The sequence below is a fragment of the Equus caballus genome, chromosome 5, assembly GCF_041296265.1.
Source record: "Equus caballus isolate H_3958 breed thoroughbred chromosome 5, TB-T2T, whole genome shotgun sequence".
Classification (NCBI taxonomy): domain Eukaryota; kingdom Metazoa; phylum Chordata; class Mammalia; order Perissodactyla; family Equidae; genus Equus; species Equus caballus.
In genome coordinates, this window is record NC_091688.1 from 63,432,063 (window position 1) to 63,446,081 (window position 14,019).

The following is a 14,019-nucleotide window of genomic DNA, read 5'->3' on the forward strand; positions in this document are numbered from 1 at the left end:
TATACACAGCAAATACCTAATTTTTTTTAAATAACTGGATTTGTCCAGAGATGAACAATGTTTTAATTTTAAAAATTACTAATGGGGGTGGGGGTGTGTAGAATGATCAAAGGACAAAATGGCTGCCTATGGAGCAAGGGTTTCTGGGAAGACCTCTTTGTCTGCTGCGGGTGGGAGAGCATTAACGCACCCTCACTTACAGGAACTTCCCCACCATGATCAAAGGTGGTTCAGAGGTGCTGGGCAGGCTAGGACACTATGAGCCTGTTCCTCCAGGGATGGCAATTTCTCATAGAGAAAAGGGACAGGGAAGCAGGAGGAATCAGATGCCAAGTTTCCCAGAACAGCCAAGGACATAAGTGGCAGAGCCCCAAGAGTGAGGAGAGAGCAGGCCCTCCACGGACAAGACCAGGAAGCAAGCAGCATCCCTGGGAGCAGCCCATGTCAGCAGCCACTGTGAATAACCTGGGAGTGCTAGTGGCTTTGCTCCGGGGTCTGGGACCTCATCAGAAACTGCTGCTGGTCCCTGGCACACACTCTCCAGCACAGAAACCTGACACCCCAGAGCTCCCACCAGTGACTGGCTGTCCTTGATTCTGCAGATGCAGAAATCCCCACAGCAATGTCCAATCTGCTCTGCCTCCTCCCTCACTGCTCCCAGCACCAACCTCTGACCTGGACAAACTTTAAGGATATGAGGTCAGGGGTGGTAGAGGTCAGGAAGAGAAAGACAGACAGAACAGTAGAGCACCAAGATGGAGCCTGGGATCTTCTTCTGGATTCCAGCCCACCCAGCACCACATTCCATATTCCCCAAGCCTTGAAAGTTTACATATCTTCATTCTCTACCAATTTCCCATTGGTGGAGGCCCCTTTCCCCCTTTCTCAGGGAACCAGCTGAAAGAACTGGACCCACAGGGTTAGACAGCCTCATTTGTGTAAATGCCTAGGTTGTCAGCAAACATTTATCAAGAAGTTGTTATGGAGCCAAACCCTGATGGCCTAGTGGTTAAAGTTTGGTACACTCCACTTTGGCGGCCCAGGTTTGCTTCCCGGGTGCAGAACCACACCACTTGTCTGTCAGTGGCCATGCTGTAGCAGCAGTTCACATAGAAGAACCGGAAGAACTTACAACTATACACAACTATGTACTGGGGCTTTGGTGAGGGTGAAGGAAGAAAAAAAAAGGAGGAAGATTGGTAACAGATGTTAGCTTAGGGTGAATCTTACCTTGCAAAAGGAAAAAAAAAAGCACTCCTTACTTCTCTAAGAAGTGATTTCTCTAAAAAAAAAAAAAAAAAAGGAAGAAGTTATTATGGATCCACATCACATAGTGATTAAGCGCATGAAGTTTGGAATCAGACAGGCCTGAGTTCAAATTCTCAGGTTGCCACTGACTACTTGTGTGACCTGAGCAAATTATTTAGCATCTCTGAACCTCAAGTCCCACATCTGTAAGTGCAGATAGCAATCTGTCTCCTGGGATTGTAGTGAAGATTAAATCAGATGGTGTATGAATATAGCATTTAGCACAGTGCAGAAGCCTCAATAAAAACCTGGATATTATCGCTGTCTGCCAAGCATGGCGTGAGCTGCCAGAATCCAGAACTGCACTCATCTCCCTAAGAGCAGGAAAAGTAAGCATTTCCCCACAGGTCACAGTCCCACCCAAGTTCGGGACAGTGCACTGACACAGATCAACCCGTGGTACCATCCTTCTGACCTCTGGAAGCCTGGGACACCAGTCAGGGCAGGTTGATGTGAAAGGACTTTGTAGGACCTGAGTATCAGAGTTTTCCCATCCTCGTGCTCCAGATGTTTGGCTGTGAGGACTTCTTGCAGTCCAGCCTGGCAGCAAGTGATAATTCAGACGTGGCTCTAGGAAAAAAGCCCAGATCCATCTTCCCATTAAACTATTCTACTGCTTATCTTAGCAGCTTTCAAAGGATTAATGACGAATTGTCCTGCTGCAGCAAACCGGGCCAGCAAAGGAGCACGAGGGAAGGGAAGAGGCGCAGGCAGAAATAATATACTCCTCAGGAATCCTCTCATCTCTGTCTTTACCAACCTTGGAATTTGCTCCCCGAACCAATGGGGAGGGCATTGATTCCAGGGTGCATGTACCACATGCACACACACACACGCATACACGCATACACACATGCACAGGCACACATGCATACAGATATGCACACACGAATACACATGTGCATGCACACATACAGACATGCACACACATATACATTCGCAGTAGCACACATACATTCCCAGTCCCCTGGGTCAGCACGGCCTCTTTCTTGCTGCACTAGGGATCCCCTCATTTCAGCTCAGCACCAAACTGAGACACATTACAGAAGGAGGGAGCAAGGCACCCATGACCCTTCAGGAAAGGCGGGAGACACACTCCTCTCCTCTCCAGGAAAGGCCAGCCTCGCCTCTCCCGGACAGTTCTCTTGCAGCTCCCAGCTCCATCATGGATAGGACAGGTGGGGAGGAGGATGGCAACCTGGATCAAAGGGCAGGGCCCCCTGAAATCCATCCAGCAGGTGCTGCAACTTGGGCGCAGGCCACACTCCTGAGCAACCCCAAGAAGTCAAGGTCTGTGCTGGAGTCTCGCCCTGGAGCTGTTGCAGGCAGCTGAGGGCACCCAGCAAACCAGCACAGCCCTGCCCACCGCCCCCACCCCATCCTGCATCGCCCTGTTCTTACTCAGGCTTCCTCATTCCCCTATTTCAACCTAAGCGTTGGAAATAGGTCAGTTTGAAGCCGAGTTATGGGTCCTTCTCAACCACATGGGAAGCCCTGCCACTTCCATTTGTTTCCACACTCCCTCTCACATCAAGGAACAAGGACAGAGCCTAAGAGTCACCTCTGGTTAAGGTCCATAAGGAAAGGGGTGGGAACTAACATTTAATGAGCATCTGCGACGGGTCCAGCACTGCACTCAAAATAAGCCACCAGAAAAGGCAGCGCAGGCATCCCTGTTGTACAGCTGAGGAAACCAAGGCTGCAGAGGTGAAGTGACTTGCCCAAGGTCACCCTGCGATGGCACGTGGCAGAGCACTGGGCCCAATTCTGAGCACCATCACAGAGCCTCCCGAGGAGCCTCTCCTCCCACTCCCCCCAACCCAGCCCTGCTCACCTTCCTCATGGGGGCGGAGCTTCCCAGGAGGCGCGGGATCCTGAGCTCCGCTCAGCTCGCTCTGAGGACTTGCCCACCTCCGGTCAGTGGTCCCAAAGCACCGGGAGCCCAGGCCATTCCTGCTCACAAGTCCCGGTAAAGAGCTCCATTCAACTGGCAAGCAGCTGACACACGACTCCGCGTGTGACTCAGGCCAAACAAACTCACCCCAATCTGACTGGTGGGCTCGGTTTGCCTCCTGCACTGAGTCACCCTCCAGGCTGAGCTGCGGGGATTTGCTGAAACCACCTACTTAGCTACAGCTGCTCCCTTAGAGAAAAACCCAGCGGAGGAGCTGGAGCCTCTGAGGTCCCCGCGGATGGGCCACAGTCAAGGACAACCTGGAGTGACCTCAAAGCCCTCCCTGCGCAGGTGATGGGTCCGCTTCCCTGGACCAGGGGATAATGTAAGCACAGCGGCAGGCACAAGACGCCTCCACTGCTAACCTCAACTCACGCTGACCTTGTTCTCCAGACATCAGTCAGCATTTCGGCACAGCCTAGTAGTTAGGCTCCAAGTTTGGGTTGAATTCTTTTTTGGAACCATTATAGGATTTTCTTAGTTCCTGGAAGTTCCTGTAACAAGAGCACTGCCCTCAAAAGAATCTTCCTTTCGATACCACTCCCCTGTCTCCCCAACGCAGCTCCACCTGCCTCCTGTTCACAACAGAGTTGCCACAAAGGTAGGTCTGGTTCGAAATTCCCGAATCCATAGAGTCCCCTACTTCTCAAAGAAGGAAAGAGGGATGGGATCAAATTATTATCTTTTTTACATTCCATTGACGGCGACAAGGTCCTGTAAGGAGAGTGGCCTCGGGATTCCTGAACACTTGGAGCCCTGACAGGGCTGCTTGGACTTTAAAAGGAAATAGCACGCTTCCCTCCAGGGCGGCCGCGCCCCTGGGGGAGCAGGCTTCCTAGAGCACTGCGAGCATCGCTTGAAAGCCCGGCGCACACAGGTATAAAAGTGGCCGAGGCCTCTCTTCCGAGGCGGCGCCCCCTCCAGACCTGCACCCCGCGCACGTCCCCCATCTCCGCCATTCCGTTCCCGGATGCGCTTCCCTCAGGGAGGATGGGCTCCCCGCTAGCTCCGAATTCAGCGAGGATCAACCCCAGGACGGGAAATTAAATATTCATCTTGGGCGTGAGCGCTCTGCTTCTCCTGCCAATGTTACTGTCAAGGTCACGGGCCTGAAGCCGAGCGGCTGGGGCTGGGGTCTCCAGCCGCTCAACAGCCTCCCCGCGGGAACTGCGCCCTGGACGCGCAGCTTCAGAAGGCGAAATCGGCCGGGCCTCCTCCCTGGTCCTCTGCGGGCGATTGTCCCTGCAGCTCAGCCCGATTACCTCCGGAGTTCTCGGGCCCTCCTGAGCCCGGGAAGCTGGAGCCCAGTGCCCAACCCATGCGCGCTGCGCTAAGCACCCCCGATGCGCCGGAGGAGCGCCAGCCTCCGGGCTCCGTCGCCAGGCAACAGCGGCTGGAGCGGCAGGAGGAGCCCTGGGCCCGCGCAGGGCCGGGCGGATACCCGGGCAGCGCCGCCTCGCACCTCCGTCCTTAGGCCTCCCTGGCTGGGGCGGGGCCGCAACAGCTAAAGTTGCGGTGGCTGACCCGGTAAAGGCAGGCTGGGCGCGGCAGGCGACTCACCTGTCCCGCGTGGTTCGTCCCCCGGACTTGTCCGCTGCACTCCGACGGGGCAGCTGCAGTCGCCCTCGGGTCGCGGGCACACAGCCTTTCCCACGAGGAGCCCGAGGGTGGCGGCGACGGGCCCTGGCAGGGGCTGGGAGGGGAGCCGGAGCTGCGCACCCGCGCACGCGACTCTGCTCACTCCTCACTCCCTCCCTCGCCACCGGTCCTGGCCCGTCTCCCGCCCGCCGCGCGCGCTCAGGCCTAGGGGGAGCAGCCCAGGGACCAGTTTCCGAGGCGAAGGGAGCGCGTGGGGGCTGCTGGCGCCGGGGCCGAGTGTCACCCTCCCTGAGCTCTGGCTGCGCCGGCTCTGCGGAGCGGAACGGAGCTGGGAGGAGCGCAGCGCGCACTGTTCCCTCGCTTTCCGAAAGGCCACCCTGGCGGCGGGGCGCCGTGACGCAGGCTTGACTCACGCGCGGGCCCGCGTCAGTGCGAGGCTCTGGGGCCGCGATCGAGGCTCTAATGGCCGACGCAGGCGGAGGAGGTGGGCAGAGGGAGGGTGAGGGGCTGTCCCCGGAGCAGCCTCTTGAGGCCCTCGGGCAAGGGACCCAGACTCTGGAGCGGCGTCACCAGGGCTTCTGCCCTAGAGAGGAACGGGGCCCCACTGGCCAAGGGCCTCCTAAGCCCTGGTCCTCCCTTCCTTCACCTTTTCAGGCCCATCTCTTTTGGCCCTCCTTCATGAACTCAATCCCACCCAAAGTGGTTATTCCCCCTGCCCTAGCCACTTCCACCTCCACGACTTTGTTCACTCTGTTCGCCTCACTTGGAATGCCCTTTCCACTCCACCGTCCTTCCATCCTACTATCGTGCAAGACCATTCCCTATGCAATGCAGCTCTTCAATACATCTCTCCTATTGAGCTCCTACTGTAGCCAGGGGCTGCAGGGGTGGAGAACATCAAAGAGATAAGGTTATGGAACTTCTGGGAGAGGCAGAGTGGGGTTGACCCAGGTAGCTGTAATACAAGGCAGAAGGACCAAAGAAGCGTACAAGATGAGTAAAGTGGGGGACAGCGAAGGGAGAGGGAAATTCTGACTGGGCTCTGGGCAGGCCTTATGGAGGAAACGAGACAGGATCCTGGCCTCAAAGGGTGAACAGGACTTCAGACAGAAGGAGGGAAGGACGACTCCTGTGGAGGTGACAACATGACAAGGGCAAAATGCAAGACAGTGGAGAAGGTGAGCAGGGGAGATGATTGCCTGAGCTAAAGCAGGGGTGGGGTGAAAGGAGGTGAAGCTAGACAAGGCGGTAGGAGCCATTGTCCAGGGCCCTGGAGGGCTGTTTGGGGAATCAGGAATAAATTTTCTCTGCTCTAGGGGACACTAAGGGGACCTTGGCATTAGAGACAGGTATTTGGGAGGGATGGGAAGTGGAGGCTGTCCCAGTTGTCCTACTGAAAGGCCATAGGACCATTGTCATGAACTCTGAAGCCTCTGAGATTTTACCCTTGCCATCTAACAAGTTAACCTGCCATGGTTTCATGGATGCTGGCAGAAGACATGAGACTCCTGGGCCAGAGACAAAGGACCTTATTACTCATAGCACAGCAGGCGATATGAGCTTCACATTCAGGCCAGTTTCCCTTAACCTTGAGCCCCATGGGAGGGACATGGGGCTGGCCAGGTGATACTGCACATGCTGAGGAACTGGAAGTTTAGGAAACATGAACCTTTTATGATGAGCTGCTCAATGGTTGCCTTGAAGGGAGTCATTATCATTATTATAGTGGACAACAACAAACCTGCTCTGCAAACATCCTCAGAAAGATAGCTGGAACAAAAAGCCATCAGTGCCTCTGTCCACAAGACTTGTGGAAGTGAGAGACAGTGCTGGAGAGTTATCCCCCAATAGACATTTATCTTTTCACTCAGCAACTACTTAGTGTTAGGCTCGTGTTTGCCTGACACTGTTCTAGGTCCTGAGGATTCAGCAGAGAACAAGACAGTGATCCCTGCCCTCATGAGCTCACATTCTGCTAGGCCCAACCAGCGACACGGCTTGGGGTTGAGGGGTGGGGCAGGAAGTAGCAAGTGATACAGGAGGCATGACAGAGGTGAACAAACATGATATGACAACTGACGGGGTGGGAGAGATGAGAGGAAGGAAAGAGTCAGAGATGGGTGGTTTTAGGGCACGGGAACTTGCAGGGGGTGTGGCGATGGGAAACGGGAGGAACTCTGCAGTCTTGCAGACCTAGTTTTCCCCCTGACTGCCATTTACTAGAGACCTTGAGCAAGTGACATAACCTCTCTGAGCCTCAGTTTCCACATCTGTAAAAGGAATAATACATACCCCATAAGGTTGATGATGAGATGACTTTATAAAAATATCTGGTATCACATCTGATATAATATGCCTAATAAATGACTATTAGTGGTATTATTAGATGATCATATTGTTATTAACCAAGAGGGGAGATCCAGAAAGAGGAACAGATTTGGGGAGCATGAAGGAAGAAGGTAATGAGATTATGGATTTGGGACATACTGGGAATGAAGTGTCCATGGGATATCAAGATGATAACCAGAAGACGTCCTTGCCTCTCTGCCTTATATCACATGTACCCAGTAAAGCCCCAACCTTGAATGAACTCAATACTTGATTTCTCTGTGCCAAGTTCTCTAGAGAAAAACACACTATGGGGCACATGAGTGTCCCTCTGCCTTCATGGTCACCAACCTCAAGTGGGCTCCTCATGCTGCCCAACAACCTTCCTCTGACTCGCTGGTCAGCTTACTTCCCCACTCTATCAAAGCCATGCCAGCCTTCTCCACTCTCCTCAATTGCCCACCTACTGTCCCTCCACCCCGACTCCATAGGTCCCTGGTTGCTTTATTCAATTGGAGGCTCCCTTGGTTTTCCACTGACAAGTAAACCTGCCCCTATCTGCACCTACACTTGCCCTGCCCTCTCCTCCTCCTTCCTCCTGAAACAGCAGGGGAGAGTGTCTCCTGCCCCCAAAATCAGCCCCCACCTGTCCACTGGCTCCCCTGGACCCACGCCTTCTTGAGAACCTCAACCACTGTCAGTTACTCCATCTCTCCTACCTTGTCAACCTTCTTAGCAACTTTTAAGCGTGTTCAAATATTTTCCTTTTAAAAAGTCACTAAGCTTTCATCCCCACGTTCTCATTTTCTTCTACATTTTCTGCCTCCATTTTCTTACTCCCTACTCATGCCTTAACCCACTTCTGCCTCATCGTGCTGCCAAGATGGCTCTCTCTCACTAAGGTCACCAATGACCTCTATGTCACTAAGTCCATAGGACCGTCTCCAGTCCTCATCTTCCTGACCTCTCTGTCGTACTTGTCTTGGATGCCCTCTCCTTTCTTCTAGCACTCTCTTTCCAGGACTCCACACTCCCTGACTTTCCTCCTACCCTTCTGGCCACTGCTCAGTTTCCCTGCTAACGTTTAAATGTTGGGCTTCTAGAGCCCTATCCTTTTCTCATTCTATACTCTGCTCCTAGACCACCCCTAGACCAATGACTCCCACATTTGCCTCTCTATTCCAGACCCTCCTGAGCTCCATACACTCAACCTCCTCCTCCACCTTTCCCCTGGGCTCCCTCAGAATCACCTCCAACACACATATGCAAGAAATACATTCAACATTTCAAAGATCTACCCTGTAAAACATTCAACATTTTGCTTCTTGCTCCTTCTCCAGTGCTCCCTGTCTCCATGAATAGCTGACCCAACCGGAAACCCAGTAATCATCCTTGAGACCTCCCTCTTTCTCACTCCTTCATGAAATCTGTCACTAAATTCTGGAGATTTTATCTCCTAAACACTTCTAGCATCTGGCCATTTCTCTTTCATTCTGCTGCCACAAACCTAATCCAAACAGTAGTCATCACTCACGGGGACTCTCCCAATACAATCACTTCCTAACTCCAACTCCTGTCTTGCCCTCTTTTCTCCACACAGCAGCAAGCGTGAGCTTTTAGAAGTACAGGTATGACCACACCTTTCTCAAGCCTGCAGAGTTTTGCCCACATCGTTAACACGTCCTTCAAGGACCCTCCTCATCTCCAGCCTCATTTCATACCTCTCTCCCCATGACCTTCCCTGAACCCCATCTACCTACACCAACCTTCCCTCAGCTCTCCCCACTCCCCCACTCCTTCCTGAGTCAGCCTTCCATGTGCCCTCTCTGCTGGGAGGCCTTGAGGTCCCCTCCTCCTCCTCCCTCACTCCCTGCCCGCTCACCCACAGAGTGCACCTCAAACCCTAATTCTTCCTGCCTCTCCTGACCATGGAGAAGAATTCTTCTCAGAACGTCCCAGGTGGACATTTCTTCTTTGCAGCCCTTGTCATGATTGTAATTAAGTACTTCATGGTGTGACCGGCTGCTGAGTGATGGTTTCTTGGGCTGATGTGTGAGCTCCACCAGGGCAAAAACCATGCCATCTTCAACACAGAGTGGACTCTCCGTAAAGGTTTGCTGAAAGAATAGATAAAGCGAGGTTAGAAATATGCGTATAAAGTCCAGAAAAGAGGGCCAGAGACACAGACTCGGGAGTCACAGACATACGGGGACGGTGAAGCAGAGGGGAAGACAGCTCTGCAGAGGAAGCGTGCAGAAGACCATCAAGGGGATAGAAGCTTTGGGGGCAGTGCTTACTTCTGAGCGGCTGGAGGAGCGAAAAGGGCCATCAAAGAAGACAGAGAGGAAGAATCAAGAGGTGAAAGGACACTGCATTTCACAGAAGAAAGAATTTTGAGAAGGAAAAGGCAGGCCACGACGTCAAAATCTGCAGCAAAGCTAAAGAGGATGAAGCGTGGAGGGCGTCCTTGACAGCACGCACGGGGCGGTGGGCGTGAAGCATAGTGAAGGCCCTGAGATGGAAATGGGGAGCAGGGCTTCCAGTACAAAGCCTTCCTGAACCCTCAGGCCTCAGTGACCGTCTCTCCTCTCAACATCCAGAGAACTGATTCTGCCTTTGACCAGGCCTAGAGAAATAAATTTAAGTTCCATAGAATAATGTTCTGAGGGAAGTACTATTAGTATCCCCGTCTTATTAATGGGGAAACTAAGGCTTAGTGTGGTGAAATTATCTGTCCAAGTCATACAGTGAGGTACACCCTGGGCCAAAGTCCTTGCTCTCGATCTTGACAGCTAGGGCCTTATAATGTGGGTCCCCCTTCACGTCTATGCCTTGACTCTCACAGTAGAGTGTGATCGCTTAGAGGGTAGGGACATTTCTTATTCATCTCTCCATGCCTCACATCCCCGGCACAGTGACTCACACATAGCAGATACTCAGTCAAAGCTTCCAGGCTGGGCAGCCCTGTCAAACACGGAGCGGCCAACACAATGACCTGTCTATTCTTTTCTCAACATCGGTCCTGCTTGAAAGAGGAGACACATTTACTGGTTCACTTCCCCTCCCCAGCTTTCCCCCTTCCACCCAAGCCTGCCTTTCTGAAAAGAAAGTGAAGGAAGGCTCCTAATTTTTCTCTCTCTCCACGTGAACCTAAGGAACACTACCCCCAGATGCGTTAAGTAGAAAGATGTAGGAGGAAAGGTGTAGGCTTTTCCCCAGGACACAAGGAAACAACCCAAGGTGCAACTCACCTAAGTTGTGTTTGTGTTTCTGGGTATCTTAAATGCACGCATGCTAAGATATGACCTCTCCTTTGTTCTGAGTGTCACAATTATTAGAGTTTTGCCAATGTCATGTTTTTTAAAATGGTCCCCAAATTCTTTGACCATACTCTCTTCAAGAAGTGAAGTCTATATCCCCTCCCTTTGAATCTGGGCTTTGTGACTGCTTGAATAAGAGAAGTACAGTCATGCATCGCTTAACGACAAGGATGCACTCTGAGAAATGTGTCATTAGGTGATTTTGTCATTGTGCAAACATCATAGAGTACACTTACACAAACCTAGATGGTATAGCCTACTGCACACCCAGGCTATGTGGTGCTAATCTTATGGGACCACTGTTGTATACGCAGGCCTCACTGACTGAAACATCACCGTCGTATATACAAGCCGTCATTGACTGAAACGTCATTACCCAGCAGACGGCTGGAATGTGGTGCCTATTTCTGGACCCAGGCCAAAGAAAAATGGTAGTTTCCATTCTCCTTCTCAGAATTCTTTTTTTTTTTTAAGATTTTATTTTTCCTTTTTCTCCCCCCAGTACATAGTTGTATATTCTTAGTTGTGGGTCCTTCCAGTTGTGTCATGTGGGATGCTGCCTCAGCATGGCTTGATGAGTGGTGCCATGTCCGCGCCTGGGATCCAAACCAGCAAAACCCTGGGCCACTGAAGCAGAGTGAGCAAACTTAACCACTGGGCCCCGGGGCCGGCCCCCCTCTCAGAATTCTTGCTCTTAGAACCTAACTGCCATTCTGTGAGGAAGCCCAAGCAGCCCATGGAGAGGACCATGTGGAGAAGAGGCCCCGGCCCCCAGCCCTGGCTGAGCTCCTGACCTACAGCCAGCACCACCTTGCTGGCCATGTGAGTGAGCCGTCTTGGAAGCGGAGCCTGCAGCCCTGTCAACCCTCCCCAGCTGACACTGTGTGGAGCAGAGACAAACTGTGCAGCTGAGTCCTTCCCAAATGCCTGGCCCACAGACACCATGAGAGAGAGAAAAAAAAATTGTTGTCTTAAGTCACTAAGTTTTAGGGTGATTTGTTACACAGCAATAAGTAACCAGCACAGCCATGCAATGGTTCAACGAGTACAGAAGTAGCAAGAAGGTCAGTGAACACTCTTCACCCACCTGCTGCTCTCAGGCCTGTGAGAACTCCCTCTGCCCGACTTACAAGCAGTAAATGAGCCTCTTCCCACAGCCATCGTGGGAACCCCATCCTCCTGGATGAATTGTGTTAGGTCACTGAAGAGCATGAGCAAACCTCACTCAATTAGAGTTCAAAATCTAAAACACAGCTGATAAGAGAGTCTGCACCCACAACTGTTACTAGATAAGTGTGACTTTAGAATAAATGCAGGGCTTCTTGTGGCTCCTTGAGAGATGGTTATCCTGTCGCGGCCTCTTAGGGTGAAGCCAATCCCTCCAGGGCTTGGAATTTTCCCTAAAGGAAGAGGCAAACACCAGTGTAACTCCCTGGGGGAAATGGAAACTGGAACCCAGAACATCATCTCGCCAATCGAGCAGAAAGATGAAGTGTATTTGCCCTCCTGAGTTAGGAAGTGAGACAGGACGGCTCCGTTCCCAGAGGCAGGATGAGGGAGCAGCGCAGGAGCACACTGAGTGTGTGGTTAACACGTGGCCTGCTGTCCTGTGGGGCAGCTCAGAGCCTCACCTCATTATTATTAGCTTGGGACCTCTCAAGGCCAGAAAGTCCTTGCCTGTGAAATGAGGTTAATAAGAGTGCCCCCCTCGTAGAGTGTGGAGCATTAAATGTGACTTTTCCAAGTAACACATTTATAACAGTAACTTGGCACGTAATGAGGATTCAACACATGCAAACTCTTGCTGCTGCTGCGATGATGATGATGATGATGATGACGACGACGACGACAATGATGATGATGATGACGACGATGATGACGACGACGACGACGACACAGTGAGGAGCTGGGCCAGGAGTTTGAAATGGGGGTGTGCTTCAGGCTAGAGCTCTTTGTCCTGGGGTCCTGTGTAGATGGAACAGGACTTTGAGCCTAAAGAGGAAGCTCTGCCTTGCAAACCAGGCTGTCCAAACCTGACCCGCGTGCTAAGGAGGGAGCAGTGAGAACCTGAACGGGGAAGGGACTTCTCTGGGCAGAGTCAGGACAGAGCGGGCAGCTGCCCCTCCTCACCTGGCTCATCTGGCGCCAACCTTGGCGGATGGCAGCCCTTCCTACAGCTCCGAGCACACCTGAGCCTGTCTACGTGCAGAGGTCTGCTTTTCACATTCAACGAGATCATATCTGGGGAAAGCTACTCGGTCAGGCACTGTGCTGAGCTCAGTCAGCTCCCGGCTGAACTCAGAGGCAGGCTGTAGACAACCACAAGGACAGCTGGGAAGCTGTTCAGGAGCTAAACAACTTTTCTCCATACAAGCGGGAGCCCGACAGAAGCCCCAAAGCAGCCCTAGAGGTGAGAAGACAACGGGGAACTTCATCCAGACAGAAGAGGAAGCAAACGTTTCCTAAGGGAGTGAACACGGGGCTTGCCTAGCACCAGGGGTGTGTGTTCAGCTCAGTCTTTGGTCTGAGTATCATGTTGCTCAGAAGAAAGAATAGGATTCTCTCTCTCTCTGTTTATTTATCTATAAAGACTCAAGTAAAAATCTTTATAGAAGCAGCATAGATGACTTCATTACCTTTTACATTTCTGTTTCATGGTTTCTCTCAAAACCCATCATTCTCAGTTCCATCAGAAAAATAATCGTAGTTTTAGTTTATTTCAAGCTATAAATATAAATAGCTGCTAAAGCAGTTAAGTTTGAGCTGCATTCCTAGAGTTACAGTTTTCAGATGAAGGGACGGCTGTTAACGAGTCCATCTAGCTTCCTCTCTGGAGCTAGAGGACCTCTCTAAAGAAGCAGAGACCAAGCAGGGACAAGCTTGGGGAGGAACTGACCCTGTCCCCAACCTCACAGACCTAGGTCTGGAGCTAGCTGGCCATTTAGAAGCTGTGAGCTTAGAGGACAAGCAAGACACAAAGCCAGAAGGCTAACTGGATTCTCTAATGTGGAGGCCTGACATGTTAGGCTGGAAAGCCTCTACTTACATCAGAAGGTAACAGGGAGCCACTGAACTTTGAGAGCTGAGAGCAACATAAGGAGGATAACTTCCTATCTAGACTTCAATGGGAGGTGGCAACCCCAGAGTCCTTCAGAAGTATCTCTACTCCCTGAGAGGAGACCCCAATTTCTATTCCCAGACTCCACCTCACAGCAGCTTCAAGAGACAGCCTCGTCATTCCTGACCTTAACTCCCCAGTCTGTAAAGTGGAAGCCTCATTTTCAGGTCTGAAAGTGGTCCACTCAGTGGTGAGCAGGGTCACGGGAGCTGGGGCTCCGGGAGGAAAGTGAGGAGAGAGAGGGGCAGTGAGAGGTCAGAGACCCTGGAGGACCAGAGAGGGGCCTCCAAATTTGTTCCTGCACCTGCCACCTCACCTTCCTCAGGTGTGACTCAGGTCAGCCTGTGAACACTTGGTCCCTCACCTCCCCTGGCCACTGAGACCGTCATGCA

The 14,019-nt window shown here is 52.1% G+C and overlaps 1 protein-coding gene across 4 annotated transcripts in view; it reads right to left on the reverse strand.

Moving 5' to 3' along the window:
• SLC6A17 (solute carrier family 6 member 17) overlaps positions 1-5,325 on the reverse strand; it is a 58,023-nt gene extending 52,698 nt beyond the window's left edge. The window contains exon 1 of one of the 4 annotated variants that reach the window (XM_014740231.3): positions 4,823-5,325. The gene's annotated coding sequence lies outside the window, so the exon portion shown is untranslated. Of the gene's footprint in view, positions 1-3,142; positions 4,760-4,822 lie in introns of those variants that run through there. The other 3 variants (XM_070267234.1, XM_014740232.3, XM_070267235.1) reach the window with 3 other exon arrangements.
• Positions 5,326-14,019: the final 8,694 nt, after the last annotated feature.